A 21,670-nucleotide genomic window follows, 5' to 3' on the forward strand; every position below is an offset into this window, starting at 1 on the left:
TCACTGAAGTGCGATCAAATGCTGTATGTCTTATTTGCCAAGAAACCGTTGCGGTTTTTAAAGAATACAATATCAGCCGCCACTTTTCCACCAGGCATGCTAACTAAGATAGCAAACAGTTAACGCAAGTACGGGAGGCTCCTGCTCAGAGGTTGGCAGCCAATTTACAGATTCAGCAAAATATTTTTCTTCGACTCCTGAATTGCAGTTCAATTCAGGAGTCAAGCACCAAGGCAACTTATTTGCTAGCATTCAAATTAGCAAAAGCCAGCAATCCTTTCTCTGAAGGGGAGTTTTTGAAAGAATGCGTCGTAGAGACAGCCGGTCTCTTGTGTCCAGAGAGCAAAAACAAATTTGATAAAAATGAGTTTATCACACAGGACAGTGGCTTGCCGTGTAGAACTAATTGACGAAGACTGAGCCAGCGAGTTAAACAACAAAGCTGAGTCATTTAAATTATATTCGTTATCACTGGACGAAAGTAACAACGTAAAAGACACCGCTCAGCTCCTAACTTTTATAAGAGGGATTAATGACAATTTTGAGATAACGGAGGAATTTGTGACCATGAAATCTCTTAAGGGGACAACACAAGGACAGGACTTGTATGACAAGGTGTCTGGTGTCATCGAGAGGCTGAGGCTACCGTGGTGTAAACTTGCCAATGTCACCACAGATGGATCGCCGAACTTAACAGGAAAACGCGTCGGGCTGCTGAAAAGAATCCAGGATAAGGTGAAAGTGGAAAACAATGAGCTGGATGTCATTTTCTTGCACTGCATAATCCATCAGGAAGCCCTGTGTAAATCTGTATTACAGCTTAATAATGTTGTGAAGCCAGTCGTAAAACTTGTTAACTTTATACGAGCAAGGGGACTTCAGCATCGTCAATTTATTAAGTTCCTTAAGGAAACTGATGCTGATCACCAGGACTTGCTTTACCACTCTCATGTCCGCTGGTTAAGTTTGGGGAAAGTATTTCAATGAGTGTGGGAGCTCAAAGAGGAGATTAGCTAATTTTTTAAGTTAATCAGGAAAGCTGACGATTTTCTTGAGCTGAGCGACGCAGGTTGGCTTTTGTTGTGGACATATTGACACACATGAATAAGCTGAACATGAAGCTACAAGGGCCCACCACTCATGGGAAAAACCGCTGGGGTCGGGTGCGCTGTCACATGGGTGGCAGTGATGGTCAGGGACCTCGACGGACCAGACCCGGGCAGTAGAGGCTGGCTCTGGGGACGTGGAACGTCACCTCTCTGTGGGGGAAGGAGCCGGAACTAGTGCGGGAGGTGGATCGCTACCAGTTGGATCTGGTGGGGCTTACCTCCACGCACAGTCTTGGCTCTGGAACCGTACTCCTTGATAGGGGTTGAACTCTATTCTTCTCCGGAGTTGCCCAAGGTGTGAGGCGTCGGGCCGGGGTGGGGATACTCACTAGCCCCCGGCTGAGCGCCGCTACGTTGGAGTTTATCCCGGTGGACGAGAGGGTCGCCTCCCTACGCCTTCGGGTTATGGGGGGGAAAACTCTGACTGTTGTTTGTGCCTATGCCCCAAACCGCAGTTCTGAGTATTCGGCCTTCTTGGAGACCCTGAATGGAGCCCTGCAGGGGGCTCCAGTAGGGGACTCCGTAGTCTTGCTGGGAGACTTCAACGCACACGTGGGAAACGATGGAGACACCTGGAGAGGCGTGATTGGGAGGAAGGGCCTCCCTGATCTAAACCCGAACGTCGTTTGTTGTTGGACTTCTGTGCTAGCCATGGAATGGCCATAACAAACACCATGTTCGAACATAAGGATGCTCATAAGTGCACGTGGTACCAGAGCACCCTAGGCCAAAGGTCAATGATCAATTTCGTAATCGTATCATCTGACCTGAGGCCGCATGTTTTGGACACTCGGGTGAAGAGAGGGGCGGAGCTGTCGACTGATCACCATCTGGTGGTGAGTTGGATCAAGGGGTGGGGGAAGACTCTGGACAGACCTGGTAAACCCAAACGGGTAGTGAGGGTGAACTGGGAACGTCTGGAGGAAGCCCCTGTCCTGGGGATCTTTAACTCACACCTCCGGCGGAGCTTTTCAGCCATCCCTGTGGAGGTTGGGGGCATTGAACCTGAGTGGGCGATGTTCAAAACCTCTATTGCTGAAGCTGCGGTGATGAGCTGTGGTCTCAAAGTCTTAGGTGCCTCAAGGGGCGGTAACCCTCGAACACCGTGGTGGACCCCGGTGGTCAGGGAAGCCGTCCGACTGAAGAAGGAGTCCTTCCGGGTTATGTTATCCGGGAGGACTCCGGAAACAGTTGCAGGGTATCGAAGGACTAGAAGGGCGGCAGCTTCTGCCGTGTCAGAGGCAAAGCAGCGGGTGTGGGAGAAGTTCGGAGAAGCTATGGAGAAGGACTTTCGGTCGGCACCAAGGTGCTTCTGGAAAACCATCCGGCACCTCAGGAGGGGGAAGCGAGGAACCATCCAAGCTGTGTACAGCAAGGGTGGGACCCTGCTGACTTCAACTGAGAAGGTTATCGGCCGGTGGAAGGAGCACTTTGAGGAACTCCTGAATCCAACTAACACGCCCTCTATGGTTGAGGCAGAGCTGGAAGCTGATGGGGGATCATCGTCAATTTCCCTGATGGAAGTCACTGAGGTAGTCAAACAACTCCACAGTGGCAAAGCCGCAGGGGTTGATGAGATCCGTCCAGAAATGCTGAAGGCTTTGGGTGTTGAGGGGCTGTCTTGGTTGACACGCCTCGTCAACATTGCGTGGAAGTCTGGGACAGTGCCTAGGGGTTGGCAGACCGGGGTGGTGGTTCCCCTATTTAAAAAGGGGGACCAGAGAGTGTGTGCCAACTACAGGGGTATCACACTTCTCAGCCTCCCTGGTAAAGTCTACTCCAAGGTACTGGAAAGGAGGGTTCGGCCAGTAGTCGAACCTCTGATTGAAGAGGAACAATGCGGATTCCGTCCTGGTCGTGGAACAACGGACCAACTCTTCACTCTCGCAAGGATCCTGGAGGGGGCCTGGGAGTACGCCCATCCGGTCTACATGTGTTTTGTGGATCTGGAGAAGGCGTATGACCGGGTCCCCCGGGTGATACTGTGGGAGGTGCTGCGGGAGTATGGGGTGAGGGGGTCACTTTTGAGGGCCATCCAATCCCTGTACGCCCAAAGCGAGAGTTGTGTCCGGATACTCGGCAGTAAGTCGGACTCGTTTCCCGTGAATGTTGGCCTCAGCCAGGGCTGCGCTTTATCACCAATCCTGTTCGTGATTTTCATGGATAGGATATCGAGGCGTAGTCGTGGAGGAGAGGGGTTGCAGTTCGGTGACCTGAGGAACTCATCGCTGCTCTTTGCAGATGATGTGGTTCTTATGGCATCATCGGTCTGTGACCTTCAACAGTCACTGGATCAGTTCGCAGCCGAGTGTGAAGCAGTTGGGATGAGGATCAGCACCTCCAAATCTGAGGCCATGGCTCTCAGCAGGAAACCGGTGGATTGCCTACTCCGGGTAGGGAATGAGCCATTACCCCAAGTGAAGGAGTTCAAGTACCTCGGGGTCTTGTTCGCGAGTGAGGGGACAATGGAGCGAGAGATTGGCCGGAGAATCGGAGCAGCGGGGGCGGTATTACAGTCACTTTACCGCACTGTTGTGACGAAAAGAGAGCTGAGCCAGAAGGCAAAGCTCTCAATCTACCGGTCGATCTTCGTTCCTACCCTCACCTATGGTCATGAAGGCTGGGTCATGACCGAAAGAACGAGATCACGGGTACAAGCGGCCGAAATGGGTTTTCTCAGACGGGTGGCTGGCGTCTCCCTTAGAGATAGGGTGAGAAGCTCAGCCATCCGTGAGAGACTCGGAGTAGAGCCGCTGCTCCTTTACGTTGAAAGGAGCCAGTTGAGGTGGTTCGGGCATCTAGTAAGGATGCCACCTGGGTGCCTCCCTAGGGAGGTGTTCCAGGCACGTCCAGCTGGGAGGAGACCCCGGGGAAGACCCAGGACTCGGTGGAGAGATTATATCTCCTCACTGGCCTGGGAACGCCTCAGGATCCCCCAGTCGGAGCTGGAGGATGTGGCCCGGAGAAGGGAAGATTGGGGTTCCTTACTGGAGCTGCTGTCCCCGCGACCCGATCCCGGATAAGTGGTGGACGATGGATGGATGGATGGATGGATGGATGGATGAAGCTACAAGGGAAATATCAATTTGTGCACAAAATGTACACACATGTGAAAGCCTTCAAAGCCAAGTTGACTTTATTGTCAAGACAAATGTCAAACAAATCATTCGCTCATTTCCCCACACTAGTGACGTTGAAAGAGGCTCCTCGACATGTAAAGAAATACAGCAAATAACTGGACGACCTGCACAGAGAATTCTGCCGTCGGTTCTCTGATTTTGAAAAAAGTCACTTGAGCTGGTGTCATGTCCCCTGTCACAAGACAGGGCCGCAAGCGCCGCAAGAGTTGCAATTGGAACTGATCGATCTTCAATGTGACTCTGTCTTAAAGGAGAAGTTCAACTCCCTTAAACTGGATGAGTTTTATGCTTCACTAAGAGAAGCCAGGTTTCCAAACATTAGGAGGATGGCACAGAGGATGCTGGTGTTGTTTGGTTCCACCTACGTGTGTGAGCAGACGTTCAGCGTGATGAACATCAGAATCAGAATCTGGTTTATTGCCAAGCAGGTTTTCACATACAAGGAATTGTCTTTGGTGTGTAATGGTGCAAACATAAACAAAGTAGGAGAAATTTAAAATAAGAGCAAATACAGAATAATATAAAATATAGAAAGAAGAATGTACAGAATGTAATGAAAAATATGTACAGTATATCTTAATTAAATTAGGATTAAAAGTGTTGTAGTAGCAGAAATGTGCAAAGGTACCCACATACGGAGTATGAGGTAGAGTTTGTAGGGAACAGATGTGATCACAAATGACAGGGGGGGAGAGACAGTATCAGTGGGGGTCTCTGGCCTTATTGATGAGGCCAACTGCAGAGGGGAAGAAGCTTTTCATATGGCGTGAGGTTTTGGTCCTGATGGACCGCAGCCACCTGCCGGATGGAAGTAACTCAAAAAGTCGTTGTCCAGGGTGGGAGGGGTCTACTGCAATCTTACCTGGTACGCTTCCGGAGGTGTGCAGGTCAAGTGATATGCTGCAGTATGACCTTGTCCCGGTCAGCGGCAGCAGCGTACCAGATGGTGATGGAGGAGGTGAGGATGGACTCGATGATGGCAGTGTAGAAGTGCACCATCATCGTCTTTGGCAGGTTGAATTTCCTCAGCTGCCGCAGGAAGTACATCCTCTGCTGTGCTTTTTTAATGAGGGAGGTGATGTTCAGCTCCCACTTATAACTGCAGGGGGTCCAGGAGTGGGTCTGTGATGGTTTTGAGGTGGGACAGAACAAGACGCTCAAAGGACTTCATTACCACAGAGGTCAGGGCGACGGGTCTGTAGTCATTTAGTCCTGTGATCATTGTTTTTTTGGGGACGGGGATGATGGTGGAGTCCTTGAAGCATGCTGGCATGTGGCATGTCTCCAGTGAGGTGTTAAAAATGTCTGTGAACACTGGAGACAGCTGATCAGCACAATGCTTCAAAGTGGAAGGAGATACAGAGTCAGGTCCGGCTGCTTTGCAGGGGTTCTGCCGCTTATAATAGACGGAATCGGAGTTTCGGGCTTCCGGTGGAATCGCAATGCATGCTGGGGTGGCAAGACTAGAAAAGTGAGCACCAACTCCACAAGGGCTGCCATATTGGATTTATTCTCTGCGTGTTTACATTGTATTTAGCTTATTCTTCAAGCGTGTTGTAAACAAACCTACTACTCTACAATGAGTTCTGAACTCCTTTCTTATGATGAGGTTCAGATGTGGAAAGTCGAAGCTTTGAAAGTATTTTGCCGCAAGTGGAATTTAAAGGTTTCAGGAACAAAACTCGAGCTTATTGCCCGGGTGTTTGCTGCATCAGAGATGGGCATTGAGGAGCCAAGAATTTCAATCACAGAAAAAGAAAAGACTAAGCTTTTGGTTATGCCGAGTGGCGTTTCAGTGCCTGATTCCTTGACATTGCAGGATGGCTGGGTCAATGAAAACAACAGCATGACTTCTTGGCCGCCGATATACCTCAGCGATATAACATTATTTTTAATGTCTGACCACCCAGGGAATGATGTCGAGTTTCATAAACAAACTTTGAACAAATACAAAGAAGGCAAAGCATTTAGACTGTTTGACTCTGGCTGGTTGAAACACATATCTTTCAATCCTCTCGCAGATTCTGAGTATTGCTTTTTGAAAGCAAAATGTTCAATTCAATGAAAATTTCCCAAACGCCACATTCGGCATGGATCTGCGCAATCAAGAAAACTGGCGATAAGTGCTTATTGCAGTTGTGTTGCAAGGTAAGCTATTATAAATATATACCTAACTTGTGTTTGTTAATTATTATAAAACTCAATATATAGAAAGTACATTTGTCAATATATAAATCAAGTAGATAGACTACATACCCCAGGTCGATTTCAGGATCAGGGAATTCATTTGTTGGTTTTCCTTGCATGAAATGCTCACTGCAAATCCGCGAAGATTTCTTGGGCTCTCAAGACTTCCCATTGTAATCCTGTCTCTTTACAGCTTTGGTCCATGCTAGCCTTCGATCATTGTTCTTTAGTGCTGTTGGAAATGGAAATAGTTCGAACGGGGGCTTGCAGTCGCAATTTTTGCAATCGTGAAGTTCACAATGAAATTCTGCCCATTTATTTAGCTTTCTCCCACTGTTTGAACATCCTTTCACCACACAATTTCGGTGTCCAAATCCCATAACTAGAAGAGCGATGATTACACACTAAAAACTAGCCAAATACAATGTAAACACGCTTGAAGAATAAGCTAAATACAATGTAAACACGTAGAGAAGAAATCCAATATGGCGGCCCTTGTAGAGTTGGTGCTCACTTTTCTAGGCTTGCCACACCAGCATGCATTGCGATTCCACCGGAAGCCCGAAACTCCGATTCCGTCTATAGGCTGTTAACATCCCTCTCAAGAATGGAGAGAGGTGTCGATGTGGAAGTAGGGGCACTGAGGTGGGCAGTAGTGGAGAAGGCCTCTGCTGAGGTGGGGCTCCTGGACTGGGGCTGATGAAGAGTGTCGCGGGGGATGGTGTCAGGTCTGTGCCATTGTCTTTGAAAGTGACAGTAGAACTCATTCAGTTCATTGCCTAGGTGCAAATCACCCAAGGAGTGGGGGGCTCTAGGCTTATAGTTGGTGATCTGCCTTAGCCCTTTCCAGACAGTGGCAGAGTCATTGGCTGAGAACTGCTGTTCTCAGAGTACAGTCGCTTAGCTTCTCTCACCGGCTTGCTGAACTTGTACTTTGACTCTATAAACCTTTCGCTGTCCCGACTCTTGAATGCTTCCTCCTTTTCCAACTGTAACTGCCTGAGTTTGGCTGTGAACCAGGGTTTGTCATTGTTGTAGCTCACCCTGGTGCGTGATGGTACACAGCTGTCCTCACAGAAGCTGATGTATGACGTCACAGCCTCTGTGTACTCATCCAGACTGTTGGTAGCAGACCTAAAAACATCCCTGTCAGTACAGTCCAAACATGCCTGGACACCCTCCACAGTCTCACTGGTCCAACAGTGGTAACAGTGATCCAAAATACTCCCCTCTCTGGTCGGGCATTTAATAAACTGTTTATATTTGGGGAGTTCGTGGTTGAGTTTTCCTTTGTTAAAGTCACCGAGGACAATAACTAAGGAGTCCGGGTATGTCCGCTCCACATCCAGGATCTGATCGGCGAGCACGGGCTGCGCATCCTGCACATTGGCCTGCGGTGGAATGTAAACACCGACCAGAATGAATGAAGCGAACTCACGGGGGGAGTAGAAGGGTTTGCAGTTAATGATAAATAGTTCCAGAATAGGAGAACAGTGCTGTAGGATCATCGTTGCACCAGCCACTGTTGATATAAAAACAGATTCCCCCACCCTTCGCTTTGCCTGAAAGTTCTGTGTTACGATCCGCTCTCAAGAGTTGAAAGCCTGGTAGCTTCAGCCCAGCGTCCGGGATCGATTCGCACAGCCACATCTCAGTGAAACACAAAGCGGAGGATGAAGAAAAGTCTCTGTTTTTCGCCACAAGTAGCTGAAGTTCGTCCAGTTTATTGCACAGTGAATTAGATGCAGAACAAAACTTTTACTAGGATACTACTGGCCATACTTATTTCATATCCTTGCTAACTTTGGACTTGGTGATAACTTCCTTAAATGGATAAAGGTGCTCTTTACGTCTCCAAAAGCCTCTGTAATAACAAATGGTAGATAGACTCCCGTCTTTCCACTTGAACGAGACACTGCACAGGGCTGACCGCTATCAACCTTTCCAGTTTGCCTTAGCAATAGAGACACTTGCAGCGGCCATCCATATAGATCCTGACATTAGGGGCATTCAAACAGGGGCGAAGCAGCATAAAATATTTTTTGTATGCTGATGACGTACTACTCTACCTAAGTAATCCTGCCTGTCATAAAATCATAAATAGGAGTTGATAATAACTGGCACTACAATGAAATCATTCAAAAAGACAGTAACATGGCTATCAGAAGGAATTAATAATTATCCAAACAATTCTTAATTAATATAGTTAATATAAATGTTAATTATATTAATTAGTATGACTTAATTTATATTAAGTCACTCCAATAGGGGCACCAACTCTAACAGAGTAAAGCGATAGCCAGATAATGTAGTCTCGTAAAAATAAATTAGGTAGTCTGATTAATGATTAAATTAATAAATATAATAATAAACAAAATATCAATAGCTAGTAAAGGTTGAAGGATTTCTGAATTATTTGATAGTAGAGGTTGGTAACACTCTTGTACAACATTAAACAAACCAGCAAATAGCAATCCCTTGCAAATTAGGTTGAGTGCATGCATTTGGTATGCCTGTTGCTATCTCTCTATATGTCGCCAATATAATGTTTACACTTTTATTATGCGTCCTGACTTTCCATAGTCCAGTTAATGTATGTAATGTATGTGTGTGAAATATTTAGTCTTGCTGTGACATAAAACCACAGTGAAAAGACACCAGGTGAGGCAGACAGTTCTCTGCCACATTAAAGGGGGCGCACGTGAGCAAATCAAATCAAATCAAATCAAATCAAATTTATTTGTATAGCCCAATATCACAAATTATACATTTGTATAATGCGTGCAATAGATGTCGTGTGTACAGGATAAACAACATAGTACAAATACAACATTTGACAGAAATTATGTTGTGTTGGAAAAAAAAGAAATAGAAAGTTTGGATGAATCCAGGAAAATGTCAATAAGGCTTCCCGGTGTCCAGCAGGACCAGGTCAGCAGGCGCTGTCACGATTCATGATCCTGACGTAAACTTTATCAGAGGCAACCTGCCACATGAGAGACAGACACTGCGGGGATGATACCCCGGATGGTGAGTTAGTAACATACATTTACATAAATGCATACAGATAGAGAGGGAGAAGAAGAGAGAGGGAGAGAAGGAAGAGAGCAGGGAGGTGTCCCCCGGCAGTCTAAGCCTATAGCAGCATAACTAGGGGCTGATCCAGGGCAAACCTGAGCCAGCCCTAACTATAAGCTTTATCAAAAAGGAAAGTCTTTAGCCTACTCTTAAATGTGGAGAGTGTGTCTGCCTCCCGAACACAAACTGGAAGCTGGTTCCACTGGAGAGGAGCTTGATAGCTGAAGGCTCTGGCTCCCATTGTACTCTTAGAGACTCTAGGAACCACAAGTAACCCTGCAGTCTGGGAGCGTAATGCTCTAGTTGGTTTATAAGGTACTATGAGATCTTTAAGATATGCTGGAGCCTGACCTTTAATTGATTTGTAAGTCAGGAGAAGGATTTTGAATTCTATTCTGTATTTTACCGGGAGCCAGTGCAGAGCAGCTAAGACAGGAGTAATATGATCCCGTTTCCTTGTTCTAGTCAATACACGTGCCGCTGCATTTTGGATCAACTGAAGAGTCTTAAGCGACTTTTTGGGACAACCTGATAACAATGAGTTGCAGTAATCCAGCCTTGAAGTAACAAATGCATGGACTAGTTTTTCTGCATCATTTTGAGACAGGATGTGTCTTATTTTTGCAATGTTACGTAGATGAAAGAAGGCAGTCCTTGAGATTTGTTTTATGTGGGAGTTAAACGACAGATCTTGATCAAAGATGACGCCAAGATTCCTTACAGTGGTGCTGGAGGCCAAGTTAATGCCATCCAGAGCTTCTATGTCATTAGAAAATGCGTTTCAGAGGCGTTTAGGGCCAAGTATAATAACTTCAGTTTTGTCTGTGTTTAACATCAAAAAGTTGCTAGACATCCAAGTTTTTATGTCCTTAAGGCATGCTTGAGCACAATACATGTGCCGCTATAAATGTAACGTTCTTTTTTGGCTAAATATGTACCTTACCTGTGTGTGTATAAAAAATTCTGATATGAGATATGAAAAATAACCAGTAGTCAATGTTCATGCTGCCAAGAAAATGGTGAATAAGCTACTCAGTTGGGTTTGTAAATCTGACACTGAAAGAGTTAGTGCCTCCCCAGCCATGAACCTCACCGCACGTCACTGGTAGATTCAATTTCTAAATATTCTGTTACCCTTGATTGATTCCTTCATAGATTTGTGTTGATAAGAGTAGTGTGTATCTCTGTTTTGACAGACTTCTCTCACATCTTCTTACTTCCCTGATCTTTGATGGTGAATTAATTAATTGCTACATTAAAGCTTTATGGGTTACTTTGTGTCAACTTAAAACTAACAACCTGGTAAACAAATAAGTGCACAGTTGTAAACTTGAATTGAATCAGTTTAACCATTTTTACATTTTCCCCCTGCTTTTACAAGCAAAATTTGGACCCAATTAACCAAGTTAATCTCCCTCAAATGATTAATTAGGAGTGAATCAAAGCTCTACCTCATAGTGTTATTTGATTAAAACCAAACCAATTTGCTGTTATTACTAACCAACCATATCGCAGGTGAATCAATACATTAATTTCTTCCTTTCAATTCTAAAACCCAAATTTAGAATTAAATAACTAGAAGTCTTACCTAGAAGGTAATCACAAGAACGAGGTCTTCAAGTTTGTACCCACATACATGTATTATACTTTAGAATGAATAATTCTAGAAGACAGCTAGTCTGGTTTGAATTCTGAATATTTGAATAAATCCAAAACATTATAACACACCAACAACCAGCATCACGTTGCCGGCCTAACAAGAAAGCATAAGTGCAGGTGCCATTTATTGGAACATTTTGAATATGTTAAAACGACCTCTTTCCGCAACAACATCCTCCAAGCAATTAAACATGTACAAAGTTAAATATATAAAATACTTAGTTTTCTACTAGAAAAACAAATGTCAATCAGCCAGCCCCAACCAAACTGGGAACCTCGAAAGTCTCTGCAGCTCAAATCAAGATGCTAAAACACAAGTATAGGCGAACTTATGAACGAAGTAGAGAATAGAGCTTGAAATGTCTGTGACTAAAGTTCTAGGGTGCATGATCCTCAATTTGGTGACAGTTAAAAATAAGTAACCAAGACTTGGACCAGATGAAGAGTAAGTATGAGGTTGGCCAGCAGAAATATCATCAGCTAATTGAGATGCCAGGCGACGCAGAAACACGCATAGCTGAGCTCCAAACCAAGCAGTAAGAGGTGTCGGAACCCGATGCCGACACTGAATTGAAAGGTGAAAACAACAAGTTAAAGCAGGCCCTCACAAGTGAACAGGTCACAAGCAGAAAAATGCAAGAGTTCGCTGAAGCCCAGATAACAATCACAGATCTCTACTGAGAACTAAACAAAAAGTTGGATGGGCCCGACCCAGAAGAGCTACAACGGTACATTACCGATCGGGCAACACTCTACTAGTAGACAAGCTCCAGGACGTCACGTCCAAAGCAGACAATCTGAAGAAGCAACAGACTTGAAGGAGGCTACAGGACCAGTACGGTCCAAGCCCCAAGGCCGTCGGCCAAAATGCACTGGAAGAATAGCAGGCGCCAAACCGAACATCCCCACTTCACAGCAACTCACAGGACAGCTGCAATCCAAGCTATGAAAACAGGCCACACCCCTGTTCCAAATACCTTTCAACCCCCCAGTCCTGCAAGAACTGACTCCTGGGTCAAACCAACCAAACACAAGGGTTTTGCGGAAAAATCCTCCCAGCGATGCAACTCACAAAAACCCCAAGCCACACAGGTCGACACCGATCCTGCCACCAGAGAATCATCCTCAAATGAGGGGAGACTTTTTGAAGTGTTCCGACGCTGGTTCAACAACCAAAAGCAGGATCTACCTAAGTAAAGTAAGTAAGTAAATCCAACTTTTAGGAGTGCAAACCGGCAGCTAAACTTGATGGTTTCTCCTGACCCCACACCACCGGTGCCTGACAACACCATTCTAGACATCCATTTTACCCTGGACTTGGATCAGCTATTGCAGACGCTTCGGTTGTGTCATGGTTCCGGCTTTGTGTTTCCTGTTTTATTTTGTAAAGTTCACTCCCCTTGTGTCATGTCTTGTATTACTACCTGTCTTTGTGTTTTTCCCTCCTTCTGTGATGGTAGATTTGATCCTCCTGTGTCCAATCACCTTGCCCTTGTGTCTTTGCTCCAGCTGTGTCCCGTTCTCGGGATTAGTGTCTGTGTGTGTATATATAACTGTCTGTCTCTTTGTTCCTGGTCAGTTCATCATCGATGTAACCTGGTGTGTTTTGTCCTACAGCTCCTTCGCATCCTTGTTCTCCCTCGTGCTCTCTGGTGCCGATCCTGGTTTGTTCTTTCAGTTAAATTTTTTACCTTGTGTATTTTTTAAGCTTTAAATCTCTTTTTGTTAAACACTGTCTGTGTGCTGCGTTTTGGTCCTCCCCTTTTTGCGCCGTCATAACAGGTTGTTAGCGACAATATCACCACATCACCCCAGTCCTCAAAGAACTCCACTGGCTACCTGTCTCCCTCCGAATCAATTACAAACTCCTGGTCCTCACTTACAAAGCTCTCCACCACCTAGCCCCCTCCTATCTCACTGACCTCATCTCCCCCTACCAACCCCCGCGGTCCCTCAGATCCACCTCAGCTGGTCTCCTTTCCACCCCCAAATCCAAGCTGTGCAGCTTTGAAGACAGAGCTCCAGGGCAGCACCCTGGCTCTGGAACTCCCTCCCCCAAGACATCCGTGACTCTCAGTCCCTCTCCATATTTCAGTCCCGCCTCAAGACGCACCTCTTCTCAACTCTCATTTGCTAGCCTCCTGTTAACCTTATTATTATTATTATTATTATTATTATTATTATTATTATTATTATTATTATTATTATTATTATTTTCTTTTTCCTTTTCTCTTTCCCTTTCTTCCCTCGTCCTAACCCCTCTCCCCATTTCCCCTACTATTGCAAAGCGGCTTTGAGGTCTTGAAAAGCGCTATATAAATTCAATTTATTATTATTATTATTAATAATAATAATAATAATAATAATAATAATAATAATAATAATAATAATAATAATAATAAACTTTACCGAAAAGGGCGTAGCTCCTAACTCTACTTGGCCCCAACACTTGAAAGGGTGTTTGTCCATGAGGCGCTTATTTATACAGTTGCCGATATCACGGTAATGTCCACAGTGCTGTTCAACCAATTTGCAACAACAGCGCAACAGTCAAGCCCTTCCTTTACACCTTTGTACACTTCGTTAAGCCTTTCACGCCCCTACCTTTTGCCGCACCCGTCGCCTAGCAACTCTCAGAAGTTATCAAGCGCAGTTGATGGCTTACTTTAGCATTTTTTCCCAGAGAACGGAACCAGAAATAATACTTTTTTTTTTCTTTTCAATCTTGATTGAAGATATGCTTTATCACCGCCGCATAATGTATTTTAGACAGTGGAGGGGCATCTCATACACACTCTGGAGACCCCCAGATTATGCCCCCATCAGGAGACACCAGCCCATCCAAGTCCAGCAGCAAACTTTATCTGTATATACTGTAAATGTTATATTGTTTTATAACACTTTTCTGTTTATAATAATCGTTCAATCATTTTTCGATAATTAATTTCCATTCATTGATTCTAAATTAAATAATCCCTTTTCTAAATTAATAAATCATATGTACTAAATAAATTCTTCTTGAACCTTGAAATCAATTAATCAATCATTTGCTAAGTTTTCATTCATTCATTTTCATTTATAGTTCATGTAAATTAAATACATAATATATTCATCATTATATATATTTTATTATTATTATTATTATTTATCTCAATTCATTTGTCAACAAGTTTCTCCAGCAGAGAGAAGAGTGTCCATCCTCTCCCTGCTCTCAGTCCTCTCCCTGCTCTCCTCTCTTCTGCCTCCGTCTCCTTCTCCCTAAAACAAAACAAGATGTTAGAGTAAGTTTAGCTATTCACCACTAAACAAAAGCAGATTAAGTTGCAAAATAAGTACACATATTATAAATAATAAAATGTGTATAATCAATCCCAACGATTGCACTGGACTTTAAGTGATATTTAACTGTCAGAAGACCATCCATCCATCGTCTACTGCTTATTCACACTTCCGGGATCGCAGGTACAGGCATAGGCTTGACATGGATATGACAAGACGAACTGAGACACGACAAGGGGAGACAGTTTATACAAGAGGTGAGTGGGAACAGGTGAAAACAATCAGGGGCAAGGCAGACGCTGACGATGGAGGGACATCACACCAGGACAGGAAGTAAAGGGATCTGGGTTGAGAAACAAGAGGTAGGTACAAAATAAAACAGGAAGTGACAAGACAACATGAACAACTCAACAAATTCGACGAGACATGACACTCCAGTAAGGAACCCCAAACTTTCTTTCTCAGGCCACATCCACAAGGTCCGACTGGGGGATCCCGAGGCGTTCCCAGGCCAGTGAGGAGATATAATCTCTCCACCGAGTCCTGGGTCTTCCCCGGGGTCTCCTCCCAGCTGGATGTGCCTGGAACGCCTCCATAGGGAGGCGCCCAGGTGGCATCCTTACAATATGCCCGAACCACCTCAACTGCCTCCTTTCAACGCAAAGGAGCAGCGGCTCTACTCCGAGTCTCTCACGGATGGCTGAACTTCTCACCCTATCTCTGAGGGAGACGCCAGCCACTGAAGCCCATTTCAGCCGCTAGTACCCGCGATCTCGGTCATGACCCAGCCTTCATGACCATAGGTGAGGGTAGGAACAAAGATCGACCGGTAGATCGAGAGCTTTGCCTTCTAGCTCAGCTCTCTTTTCGGTGCGGTAAAGCGAATGCAGTACTGCCCCCGATTCTCCGATTCTCCGGCCAATCTCTCACTTCATCTCGCGATCAAGACGCCGAGGTACATGAACTTCTTCACTTGGGGTAAGGGCTCATTCCCTACCCGGAGTAGGCAATCCACCGGTTTCCTGCTGAGAGCCATGGCGTCAGATTTTGAGGTGCTGATCCTCAACCCAACCGCTTCATACTCGGCTGCGAACCGATCCAGTGACTGCTGAAGGTCACAAACCGATGATGCCATCAGGACCACATCATCTGCAAAGAGCAGCGATGAAATCCTCAGGCTACCAAACTGCAACTCCTCTCCTCCACGACTACGCCTTGATATGAAATGTTTTCTTTTTTTTTAAATGTATATTTTGCTCATCCTTTTTACTCTGTAGCACTTTTGAGTTTTGTTTACGCAAATGAAAAGTGTGCCTATAAATACAATTTTTATTATTATTATTATTATTATTATTATTATTATATCCTGTCCATGAAAATCACAAACAGGATTAGTGATAAAGCGCAGCCCTTGCAGAGGCCAACATTCACTGGGAACGAGTCCGATTTACTGCATTTCATTACTGAAAACTAAGAACAACAAGGGACATAGAAGTAGAATGGTGGCACCCATTTATGAAAGAGATGGTTGAAAACTTTGTAACAGAATGTGATACCTGTTGTAAATTTAACAATAAAAGAACATACAAGTGTCCTATGGGTCGTTTTCCAGTGCCAGATGCACCATTCAAAGAGATATGTATTGACTATACAGACATGGGAGCAGAAAATGTGGTAAGAGGGTACAGATATGTTTTGGTAATGGTCGATCGTTTCACTAAGTGGATTGAAGCAATTCCCTGCAAAAAAGAAGATGCCAATTCTGTAATCAAATGGTTAAAAAATGAACTCATACCAAGGTATGGAGTTCCACGTTGCATACGATCAGATAATGGGACACACTTCACGAGCCATAAGCTTGAAGAAGTAGAAAAGTATTTTGGCATAACACACAAATTTGGGTCAGTATATCATCCGGCATCACAGGGTTTGGTAGAACGAGCTAATCAAACACTCAAAAGAAAACTTGCGAAAGCATGTTATGGTAACAAGTTAAAGTGGGTAGATGCCCTACCTTTGGCACTCATGTCAATGAGATCCTCACAAAGCAGTCAAACACATTTGTCTCCACATGAACTGTTAACCGGTAGACCAATGCCTGGCCCTCCACGCGAAGGAGGGCACGGTCCTGTATTAGATCTATGGCAGATTGAGGCAGATGAATATGTCAAGGCTTTGGCTAAAATTATCGAAGTTTTGTCTACACAGGTGGAAGCAGCAGCAGAAAAACCTGACGAACCACCAGAGACTCTTGTTGGACCAGGTGATTGGGTAAGGGTCAAGGTCCACAAAAGAAAGTGGTCTGAACCTAGGTGGACTGGACCGTGGAAGGTGACAGAACGTACTTCACACGCGCTCCGGGTAAAAGGTAAAACAGGAGCTAATTGGCACCACCTCACACATTGTGTACCTGCACTGGCGCCTTCTCGCTGTTTAGCAGAAGTTAGTCAAGATTTGAACCTGCTGGAACAAAACAGTACTGACTAATCGATTTGTCAATCTAGAATCAGCACCAGAGGATAAATTGTCCTTTTATTTTAATTGCTCCACAATTTACATAGACTCCATAGGAGTACCACGTGGTGTCCCTGACGAATTCAAAGCTAGAAATGAAATTGCAGCAGGTTTTGAGTCCATTTTCGTTCGAGTGACTGCCAACAAAAATGTAGCTTGGATTAATTACCTTTATTACAACCAGCAGAGATTAGCAAACAACACCGTAGATGCTTTCACTGGAGTGCATGAGCAATTAGGGCAGACTAGCCTGATGACATATCAGAACAGAATTGCATTAGACATGTTGTTGGCTGAAACAGGGGGTGTCTGCAAATTGTTTGGATCTATGTGTTGTACTTTCATCCCAAATAACACAGCCCCTGATGGATCCATTACCAAAGCCTTGGAAGGACTCAGCGCACTCAGCAAAGAGCTAGCCTCAAACAGTGGGGTAGAGAATTACTTCACAAGCTCCATGGAGCGTTGGTTTGGTCAGTATAAGATGATGGTGTTGAGCGTTCTGTTGATCGTACCAATAATGATAGGTATACTAATCCTGTGTGGATGTTGCTGCATCCCATGCATCCGCACCCTAACCACTAAGCTAATCACCACCGCCCTGACCAAAGAGAGAGCTGAAGCAGGTCAGTTTTTGATGCACGGAGAAGGCGAGTTCCTCTTAGAGGAGGAAAGACAAAGCCTGCAGGTAGATGTTTTCGTGTGAATAAATTCCACTAAATGATCACTCCTGCCATGCCCCAGCTACTGATTTTACTGTAGTTAGTCTCACACTGTAGGTACAGTCTAATACAGCTACCTCAGTCTTACATAGACATTGCAAGTTACCTATATTTACAGTCTTTTACTGATGTTCCAGGTATACTGAGATTTACTGTTTTTCTACTGTTTTTCTACTGTTTTTATTGATGTTATAAGTGTGCTGAAATTTACAGTCTTATACCAAAAGTGTTTTTATAAAAAATGAAGCTAAAAGGGATTTTTATACTAGAATACAAAGCTGTTACTAAAGGTATTCTTTATTAAAGACAAAGCTGCTACTAAAGGTATTTTTTATCAAAGACAAAGTCACATTACCGAAGGTATTTTTTATACTTATTTTTATAAGTCATTGTTCTTTAAATTCAGATATGTTATTTAATTGAGGTATTCCCTATTTTATAGTCATTGTTCTCTAATTCTGGTACGTTTTTGATTGAAATAAAAACCAAACAACAAACTAAGAATGTATTATTTCATACCATATGCTGTATTTTTGCACCAATTGGTGCTTTATATTTACTGAATGATATACACACCATAAATGGTGTGTACGGAGGGAATTTGAGAAGTAAATAAACTCCTGATTGTATGTGTCACATTTAATGATTATCACATGTACTCGTCCACCTCAATCAAAATGTATTATTGCACAACATGTATTTCTGCACAAATGTATAATGAGCACTATTTAGTTATGAATGTGAAGCACTGTAGGTTCTCTTCAAAGAGTTTCAGGTCCACCTCCATCTCGCCACCTACAAGACTGCCCACCAAGGGGCATCACCGCGCCAATGGACCAATGAGGGACGACGACACCCTTCTGTAGAGAATATAGCAAAATGTTTATGATGTTTTTGTACCACTTTCACTTTTACCAACAGACAGCTAACTGGCTCTTTATTGATTCGGACTGTGGACTTGGTGTGTGAAAGTGTCCTCGGCTGAGGGTATTTTTTGACATTGCTGTCATCATCACTTTAAATAAATAAGTATCTTGATCAACTAGAAGTTTACTGGATTCAATTGAAAGACTATCTCAGCGCCCTTTGGGCCTCAAAACCCAACAGATGCCGGCAGCCAAGCTGCATCGTACAGCAGCTCCTAGCAGCTAGCTTAACTAGTATCGGCACTAACGCCCCGTAACTTAACCTATCATTTTAGCCAAAATTGTATGTTTTAAGGTCCTTTGATTTTATAACATTTGTATCGTTAGCTATTCTAGCGAGTTGAAACCCAATACTTACATTTAAAGTATATCCATTTGCCGTTACTGCTGGGTTTTGGGTCCGCCATTTTTCGTCCAAAAAAAACTTCTCTGGGTGCGCAATGAATCTTGGGATACCTGGTCTGTTCGTCATCCAAGTTACGTGGATGTCACCCATGTTGCCTTGTGCTTCCTTCGGGCTTCCTTCATGCTACCTCGTGCTACCTGGTTGGTTTAGTTCTGGTTTACTCTTGACCTTTTTGCATTTTTACAAACTTTGTTAAAATAAAACTCTTTTTGCTAAAATCGTCTGGTTTACTGCGTTTGTGTCCTCCCCTGTCCTTAACCGTAAAACCTTCATCTGACATTAAGTTTTTGAAACATTTTAGAAACCTGCTTAAGGAACTAAAAACTAAGAAAGAATGTATAGTTCTTGGTGATTTTAATCTGAACTGGGTAGAAAAAACGACTACTTAAAGCCTAAAGCACTTACAAATTAATTTTAACTAACTCAATTAAAAATAGACCAACTACTATAACAAATTCCTTAAAAACACAAATGTATCTCATCTTCAGTAATAAGCCTGAGAGAATCACAAAATTCTCCAATATTCTTACTGGGCTGGGCCAAAATGCTGTTATCATCACTTTAAATAAATATTATCTTGAACATTCAGAAGTTTGCTGGATTGATGGGAAAGGCAGTCATAGTGTCCTCAGAACTCTTGAACCCCACAGCTGTCAGACCACAATATAATTATCTCAAGGAAACTAACAAAAAGCAGGTTTCTTTTTCAACAAGGCATAAAGAAATATTTCCATAGAATGGAAAAGGGTTCATTTGAAGAAGACCAAATTGATTGGAGTGATGTTCTACTCACCGATGACCCAGAGAGCTCATGTGAAGTATTTATTGGCATTAATAGAATTAAAGAAAAATGTACCAATGCATTTAAGACCAAGGCACATTAAGAATAATCTACCTTGGTTTAATGAGTAACTGTGGGATTTGATGAAACAATGTGACTTTGTTGATTGCTCTGATGTTGTCTCCACAAGGCTCAATTCTAGGACTTATTTTATTTAGTTTATATATTAACAACCTGCCACTTACCAACTGTGTGCGGATGACAACATGGTAAAGACAGACATGTAGTGGCAGCCAAATTGACATCAGCAATGTCCAAAATGTTCGATTAACTTGAGTAAAACCGCTTGTATGTATTTTTATTAGGGCTGTCAAGCGATTAAAAAAATGTATCTAATTAATTACATGCTCTGTGATTAATTAATCTAGATCAATCCCATATATCAATATTTGCTGTCGGAGCTCTGTGCGAAGGGGGGGTCCTGTCGGAGCTGAAAATCGGCAAATGCGCTCAGGGGCACCTAAGAGTGCGATTAATCTGCGTTAATTGAGATTAATTAATCGAAATGAACGCGCTAATTCGACAGCCCTAATTTGTATATAAGGAAAAATGGAAGTTTACCAGATAACATTGTAAAGGGTGAAAGGATTCAGTGAATTATTGTTTACTCACATCTGTCCTTTAAAAAAAACATGTGAAACAGGTCTGTTACACAATAAAATGTAATCTTAGCAATTTTAGGTTATCCCGAAACCTGTGAGTGGGTTTTTCAGGTAGGAACTTCTGCATACCAGTTAGGCCCAAACATGAATCATCACTTTCAGATACAGAAACACACAGGTGATTCTAATCAGTTGCTGCTTGTTTGTCTACAAAGAGAGAGCTGCAGGAATGAGTCCTAAAACCCAGAAATGAGTCAGCATTTTAGCACCTCCAGCTCCCTCGTCTCAAAGTCAATGGTTTTTTTAATGGGTTTTTGATTAGAAGCCTGAAATAAGGTCTGTGGTAACACAAGCTTAAGAGATTTTAACGTTTCTTTCCACGACATAAAATATGTCAGTAAACACCCCACTTGTGAATTTCTGAAGCTTCAATGTGTCTTAAAAATGGCGTATGCTAACAAGTGGCCAAATAAGACTAAACGTCATCATGCCAAACATGAGTCTGCCTTTATCTTATAATAATAATAATAATAATAATAATAATAATAATAATAATAATAATAATAATAATAATAATAATAATAATAATAATAATAATAATTTATAGGCACCTTTCATGGCACTCAAGGATACCGTACAGAACATAAGGTTAAAAACAAGGAACAAACAAGCAACAAAACAAAGTCAGACAGTCATTCACAAAGAAAAGAAAACAAAAAAACAAAAACTGAGAACAGAGAACAGAGAACAGAGAACAGAGAACAGAGAACAGAGAACAGAGAAAAATAAAACTCAAAAACAACAATCAGTTAACAAATGAGTAATTATTAAGAATATGCTCATTTAAAAAGATGAGTTTTTAAACCAGACTTGAATGCGGGGAGGGAGTGGATGTTGCAGATGTTTAGTGGGAGAGAGTTCCAGAGACGGGGGGCAGGGTGGCTGAAGGCTCTGGGCCCCATGGTGATCAGGCGGGCAGAGGGAATAGTGAGTTGGGAGGCAGAGGAAGATCGGAGAGAGCGAGAGGGAGTGTAGGTGTGAAGGAGTTCAGAGAGCTATAAAGGCGCAAGATTGTGAAGGGCCTTTGAAGGTGAGGAGCAGAATTTTAAAATCAATGCGGTATTTAACTGGGAGCCAATGGAGTTGTTGGAGAACCGGAGTGATATGGTCTATGGAAGGAGTTCTGGTGATGATACGGGCGGCTGAA

The sequence above is a fragment of the Cottoperca gobio genome, chromosome 12, assembly GCF_900634415.1.
Source record: "Cottoperca gobio chromosome 12, fCotGob3.1, whole genome shotgun sequence".
Lineage (NCBI taxonomy): Eukaryota > Metazoa > Chordata > Actinopteri > Perciformes > Bovichtidae > Cottoperca > Cottoperca gobio.